This window comes from Theobroma cacao, chromosome 2, assembly GCF_053813885.1.
Source record: "Theobroma cacao isolate CCN51 chromosome 2, ASM5381388v1, whole genome shotgun sequence".
NCBI classification, from domain to species: domain Eukaryota; kingdom Viridiplantae; phylum Streptophyta; class Magnoliopsida; order Malvales; family Malvaceae; genus Theobroma; species Theobroma cacao.
The window spans coordinates 39,396,355-39,403,751 of record NC_142640.1 but is presented as its reverse complement, the minus strand read 5'-3'; positions in this window follow the sequence as shown (position 1 = coordinate 39,403,751).

The following is a 7,397-nucleotide window of genomic DNA, read 5'->3' as shown; positions in this document are numbered from 1 at the left end:
AATTATAGCTATTCAAATTAAATAAAATATTTCATTTTCTTATAAAACAATATTTATAGAATTCTACGTAAATAATTTTTTTAGCGTAAAAGTAAGATAAATTCATATATATAATAGCACACTAAACCAGGTATACAAAAATATTCTACAACGACATGTGGGCCCCCAAAATAACAAAATAAACAAGACTATAGACCTACGATTTCTAAGGGTGCAAATTCAAAAGCAAACCCTTGTCATAACCAGCGGTCTACAGATTGCCCTAAGCTTGAAATGGGTGAAAAGAAGGGGTGAGTTTTTATAAACCCAGTGAGTAAACAAATTTCATCTAAAACATCTAAAGCCCAATAAATGGAGACAATTTAAAATATCTCATCATAATATGATACATAACATCGAATCTCATTTCATTTCATATAAATCAATTTTATTTCAAAAAAATCAACAAGGCTTATGATTCTCATAAAAACTTGGCTCGTGCCAAAAACTTGCACTCGGTGACACCTTGTGCCAAGGCATCCCACTGAGTCGCCAAGGCTGTTAAAATAACATATGAGTATAAAACTCATTTTTTTACATTTCAAAGAGTAACCATTCCTTGGCGTTGGCTGAGTTTCACCCTCACGTGGTGGTTCGGTGTAAAGTGAACTCTAAACTTTAACTTAGGAGATACCCTCCGCGCCTCTCATACTAAGGTAAAATATAACGAGGTTTACAATGCCCCTCTAATAGGCTGGTCCATGGAAACCCGCCCACTACAGTAAGCTAATCAATTATCCCACCAAATCAATAAAAATTTCGACAATATGACATGGCTAATATGATATTACCAGCCTATCAAGGCAAAGCAAAACAGTTCATATATTCCACACAAACACAAATCCAGCCATGCTTGCCATCACATTATCATAAGCCATCAATTCAAACCGTATGTCAAAACATATATATAACACAAGTATACAATCTCCACTTACTCAATTTCCAAAACCAGTATTCAATTTCAAATCAAGTTATAAAACTCATTTCATTTAACCAACACTTCAATTTTAAAACATAATAATTTACCATTTAAACTCATTATTCTTTAAAACATAAAAACGAGTAGAAACAAATTTAGATAGTTAAGATGAAAGTCCGTTACTCACAATAACAGGAGTTTGGAGTGGTAGAAGTACTCCTATTCTTAGTCCTCGGGTATAATAACTTTACCCTTATCAGAGGGCTTACCACCTATACATAATACACGACACGTAATTCAATATATTTATGTCAAACCGTCATAAGACTATTTCAGGCTTTATATGAATGCATGAAATGGAATGAGAATTGTTTGAATAATCACTTAAAGATGGTGTTCTACGTGGGTTCAATTATGATCGAACTGAACTTGTATTCGACCTAACTCGAACTATACACTGTTGAATTAACCAAAACACCAAATTCAACTTCAAATATATTCATTACACTTCCAATATTCCAAATACACCAAAGTACCTCAATAAGCTTGATTGTAACTTAATTCATTGTAACCGAAATTCATTTCGATTTCGGACTAACTTGCTAATTAGTGTCAACACAGTCCAATAAATCCATCTATATCATTAGGAATCAAATCCAAGTCCATTTACTATGATTTTCTCATTATTGTTCAAATCGTTTACTAAAGGAACCATACATTTCCATAACCTTTTTCAATATCCGGCACCACAATTCATCAAATACAAGCTAAATAACATGAGCTATAACAAGATTCATCATCAATGTGTCCTTTAGTAAATTCGGTCAAGGAGGGTTTGATGAAGAACATGTGGTTTTCATGCTTGTTTTTCACACCGAGTATCACAAAACAACTAAAAACGCGCATATAGCATGAAATCTAACAAAACTCGTGATCAAAACCTCTCCCCCTAGGTTTAGCCAACAAACTTTCCATCATGAAATCTTGAGTTTAAACTATGGAAAATGAAAAAGAGAGCTTGGGAAAGGTAGATCTTAAGCTAAAATTGAAAAATCTTATCTTTGATTGCTTTGTTCTTTGAAATTTCACAAAGTTTTCTTGAATTTTCCTCTCTAGGTTTTGTTTCTATTCTTTTCTCTCTGTTCTTTGCTTTGGCCAGCCAAGAGGGAGTGATTTGGGAGGAGTGTGTGCCGGTTGTTAAAGGGAATTATAAAAGAATTAAAATTTACCACGTGTCACCACTTGATTGGTCCATGATTAAAAACTTAACCATTAAGCAATTTCTCACCACCACATGTAAACCCATAATTATCCAAAGTATAAAGTGATAATAGGTGAAATTCATGGGCTTGACAAGTGTCATGGTGGTGTAAAATTTTAATTACGTCCTCATGGACACGTGAAATGATCGTTTTACCCTTATACTCGAAAAATGTTAGAATCGAAATTTTTCACTCCACAATTTCAAATTATAGTCCAAATAGTCCAACTTGGTCAAAAATCTTGTCCAACATTCCAATTTTACCCTTGGGTGGCAAAATGATCATTTTGCCCCTACGTTATGAAAATTCCTGATTAGACTCCAAATCAATCCTCGAACTTCGAATCACCATATTAAAACATTCTAAGGTTCAAGAACTCTCAAATACATCATAAAATCTTTATTTGGCCTAGTTCGAAGCTTTAATCAACTTAATTGTACCACTAGGTACAATACCGACTTTTAACGATTTTTTGATACATTCACTTATGCAAACATTCTATCAAGCACATGAATTACATGACAAGTATATCATAGAGTAGGGCTTGACAACACTACCCCCCTTAAAATAAAATTTTGACCTCAAAATTTCACTTACCGGATTACGAGAAAAGATACGGGTATTAGTTTCTCATCTAGTACTCAACTTCCCACGTCATCTCCTCCATCCGAGCATTTTTCCATAACACCTTAACCATTGGAATGTTCTTATTCCTCAACACTCGATCCTTTCGATCTAGAATATGTATAGTTTGCACCTCGAACTTTAAATTTTCCTACAACTCAATCGAAGGTACCTCGAGGATATGAGAGGGATCAAGTACATACTTTTTTAGCATCGAGGTGTGGAAGACATTGTGAATCTGATCCAACTCCGGGGGTAATTTTATTCTATATTGTCACTGATCCAATCCTTTCAATGATACGAAAAGGGTCCAATGTATCGCACTATCTTATCTAAATAAAACTTAGCCAGTTTTTAAATGGAATATGTGCTATCAATAGCCAAGAAATGGGCGAACTTAGTCAATCTACCCACAATCACCCAAATATCATCCTTCCCACTCTACATCCGCGGTAAATCCAATACAAAGTCCAGTGTCATGTGTTCCACTTCCATACAGGGATAGGTAGAAGCTGAAGAGTACTCGATGGATTCTGATGTTCCGCCTTGATCTGTTGGCATGTGAGACATTTCGTCACAAAATCGACTGTGTCTCGTTTCATACCCGACCACTAGTAACTTCCATCATTGTATCAATTATACAACTTATTAAACACGTCGAATTCAAAACTCAAATTACCATGAATAATTCTTCACTTTAGTTGATCACATAATCATCTCTCTATATATATATATGTATATATGTATGTGTCAAGCCTAGCCCTATAATATACTTGCCATGTCATTCATGTATTTGACAACATGCTTGCATACTTGAATACCTCTGAAAAATCGTCAAAAGTTAGTAGTATACCTAATGGTACAACTAAGTTGATTCAAGCCTCGAACTAGTTCAAACAAAGATTTTAAGATGCAATTGAGAGTTATTGAATCTTAGAATGACTTAATATGGTGATTCGGAGTTTCGGGATTGATTTGGAGTTAAATTGAAATTTTCATAATGTAGGGGTAAAATGGTTATTTTCCCACTCGAGGGTAAATTTGGGATGGCGGATGAAATTTTGATCAAGTTTGACTATTTGGAATATAATTTGAGCTTGAGAAGTGAAAAATTTTAATTTCGACAATTTTTCGAATATAAGAGCCAAAAAGGTCATTTCACGTGTCCACAAGGATGTAATTAGAATTTTTGGAATTTTACACCACCTTGACACTTGTCAAACCCATGAAATTCATTTTATACTTTGGATAATTAAGGGATTTTATGTGGTGGAGAAGAAATGCTTAATTATTAAGTTTTATGTATGGACCAATCACATGGTGACAAGTTTCAAGCTTTAATATTATTATATTTCCTTTATAAACACAATTAAAACTCTCCCATCTCGTTTCTCTTGACCGGCCAAGGCAAGAACAAAAGGGAAACACTAAACCTTCAATGGTCGAATTTTACAAGGAAGATATTGATGATGGATTTTTGTGATATTACTTATTATTTAACTTGTAATTGATGACTTGGAGTGTTGGAAGTGGAATCAAGTTAATTGGAGTTGAATTGGATGTATTGGCCAATTAACCAGTGTATAGATCGAATTAGGCTAATACCATTTCGTTTCGATACATAATTGAAGCTACGTAGAACACCATATTTAGATAATCATTCGAACATTTTGCATCCCATTTCATGCATTCATATAGAGCCTAAATTAGTTTTATAATGGTTTAGTACAAATATAGTAAATAGCTTGTTGTGTATTATGTTTAGGTAGTGAAACTTTTGATAAGGGTAAGGAGATTGTACCAGAAGACCGGGACTAGGAGTACTTCGACTCCCGATATTGTGAGTAACCTGATTATCATTTTAGTTATCTAAAGTAGTTTTTATTCGTTTTTGTGATTTTATAGAAAAATGAGTTTAAATGGTAAATCATTATGTTTTATAAGTAAAATGTGATTAAATGAAATGAATTTTATAAATCATTTTGAAATTGAATGATGATTTTAGAAATTGAGTAATTGGAGACTGTTTGATTGTGTTGTAAATTTATGGTTTGAATTGAATGGCTTATGGTGATATTGGCATGAATGGCTAAATTGGAAATTGTGTTGAAATTGTATGAACGGTTTGTTTTGACTTAACAAGCTGGGTAGTAATATAATTGCCATGTCATGCTGTCGAAACTTTTATTGATTTGGTGGGATATTGATTAGTCACTGCAGTGGTGGGTTTCCGTGGACTAGCCTATTAGAGAGGGGCACGGTAAACCCGGTTATATTTTACCTCGGTGCGAGAGGCACGAAGGGTATCTCCTAAATAAAGCTTTAGAGTTCACTACACGCTAAACCACCATGTGAGGGTGAACTCAGCCAATGCCAAGGAACGGCTATGCTTTTAAACGTAAAAATGTGTTTTATGCGTATATGAACTTTTCTTTAACAGTCTTGGCAGACTCGGTTGGATGCCCCGGCCAAGGTATCCTCGAGAATGAGTTTTGGCACGAGCCAAATTTTTAAGAAATTCATAAGTCATGTTGATTATTTGAGTAAAATGAAATTATTTTATTTAGTTGAAATGAGTTTGAAACGTTATGAATCATAGTACGATGAAATATTTTAAGTTGTCTCCATTTATTCAGCTTTAGATATTTTAGAGGATGTTTGTTTACTCACTGAGTTTATATAAACTCACCACCCTCCTTTCCACTCATTCCAAGATCAAGACAGTCCGTAAATAGCTGATTACGTCGAGGGTTATTATTGGACTCGCCTCTTCAGAAATTGTAAGTCCACAACCTTTGTTACCTTTGGTCATTCGGGGGCCCACACGTCATTGTAAATTAAATTACATACTCTGGTTATCTGTGTTATTGTATGTATGGATTTATTTTACTTTTATGCTACAAAAATTATTTACGCAGAGTTCTATAAATATTATTTTCTAAGAAAATGGAATATTTCTTTTATTATTTTTATTGTACTCTATTAGCTACAATTTCACCCTAAATGAATGTTTTAGACATAAAAACTTGTTTTTAGTTATTAAATGTGTATTTTCCCCTATATATTATATTTTCAGCAAGTTTTAAAAATTTTTTAAAAAATAACCAAAATGCCCTTGTGAGACAAAAAATATTTTTTTTTATTGTTTTGATTTGGAAATAGCTTATAATCTTTTAAAATATGATATTTAGTAATTATTGCTCATAAGGGAGGTGCAAAAACTGATATTAAGCCTTACGAGATTTCGATTGGCATTTAGGGTAATGAATGTTTATCGGGACGTCGCAGCAGTTGTCACGAGCTCGAGGAGAATACCAGGTCGTGACAATTCGATTGGTATTAGAACTTTTGGTTTTAAAGTTGTTTTAAAAATTACAGTGTTAGTGTGGCCCCGAGTTAAGTTAGATTAGATTGAGTTGAATGCATACAATTGCATATAGAACCTAAAGTTGTCTAAATTCGTTCTGCCTTTTCTTATAGATCATTATGCCTCTTCGATGTGAACACCCACCTCTCACCAGATTGGTTGGGAGGAAAAGAGGTTGTTTTCAACATTGTCAGTCGGATCTTATAGAGGGGGAAACGGTTGCGTCCACTTTCCGGGCAACACCTGCTACTGAGCAGACCAAGACTTCTCCTCATCCTCCACCACCTACTGGTATTCCTGCCATGTCTCCCGAGGCAGCTCAAGCATTGACAGCTTTTTTCACTGCTATTGCTGGCAAGGCTCAAACTGGTCAAGCTTCTCCTACAGTTCCTCCAACTGCTCCTTTAGTGCCACCACCGGTGTCGAATGTCTCTATTTCTAAGAAGCTTAAGGAGGCTAGGTAGCTCGGTTGTATTTTCTTTTACGAGTGAGCTGGATGCAACCGCAACTAAAGATTGGTTTAATCAGGTTTTGGAGACACTTTCTGATACGAGGTTGGATGATGACATAAAGTTGATGGTGGCCACAAGATTACTTGAGAAGAGGGCCCACACATGGTGGAATTTAGTAAAATCTTGTTCTACCACTCTTTCGACTTGGTTAAATTTTCTAAGAGAATTTGATGGTCAGTATTGCACTTATTTCCATCAAAAGGAAAAGAAGAGAGAATTTTTGAGTTTGAAATAGTGGAACTTAATAGTAGAAGAGTACGAGGCTCGTTTTAACGAACTGATGTTATATGTGTTGGATCTAGTGAAAACTGAATAGGATCAAGCCAGTTATTTCGAGGAAGGGCTCCAGAATAAGATTCGAGATCGGATGACAGTGACAAGTAGGGAGCCGCATAAAAAGGTGGTACAGATGGCTTTAAGGGCTGAGAAGCTCACGAATGAAAATAGGAGAATGCGGGCTGAGTTTGCAAAAAAGAGGAATTCTAGTATATCTTATAGTCAGCTAGCAAAAAGGGGCAAAGACTCATGTGCTTCAGAGAGTACTACCTCTGCTTCCGTAGCATCTTCCCGACCCCTATTTCCACAGCAGCAGCAGAGGCCTCTGAGATTCAGTAGATTTATAATGACTATTCCTGGGAAGAGTTCCAGAGGTTCTGATAGATATAGAAATTGTG